We start from the raw sequence: 527 nt of genomic DNA, 5'->3' as shown, positions 1-527 counted from the left end.
ATCTCATTTAATCTGAGCTCTTAATTCTTTGCTCCTTTAAGCTCACTCTCAACTGCCAACCCAGAACTCTAGAAGCCATGTTTGCCTTATAGTATATATTGCCCCCCTTCTCTTTCCACTTTGTCTCTTAATTCAATCTGATTTGGACTCAGTGCAAAAGATTTCTATGAACATTTCAGCTGGTCAATGTCCTTAACTTTCTCAGACAAATCTGTTGGTCTCAGCAAAAGAATGTTTTCTAAGGTTCAGCTCCCACTGTGATTTCATTAGTGCTGAGATAAAATGCCAGAGTCAGCATGGCCGGAGAAACACAGTGCTGGTCTGAATGCGATGAGACTTGGGCTCCAATCCCAACTTAGCTCCTCCTTATGGGCATGTTTCTTAAGCTATCAAAGGAAAATGATGAGTTCTGAAGCAGGTTCACTTCACAAGATTTAATGATCACTTGTTATGCATCAGAGAGTTGGACAATGACTAGGGAGGATAGAAGGAGAATTGACGCCTTTGATCTGTGGTGCTGGAGAAGA

Source organism: Elephantulus edwardii, unplaced genomic scaffold (assembly GCF_000299155.1).
Source record: "Elephantulus edwardii isolate Elephantulus edwardi_28Jun2011 unplaced genomic scaffold, EleEdw1.0 scaffold00037, whole genome shotgun sequence".
Classification (NCBI taxonomy): domain Eukaryota; kingdom Metazoa; phylum Chordata; class Mammalia; order Macroscelidea; family Macroscelididae; genus Elephantulus; species Elephantulus edwardii.
The sequence above is the reverse complement of the archived record's forward strand: the minus strand, read 5'-3'. Positions refer to the sequence as shown.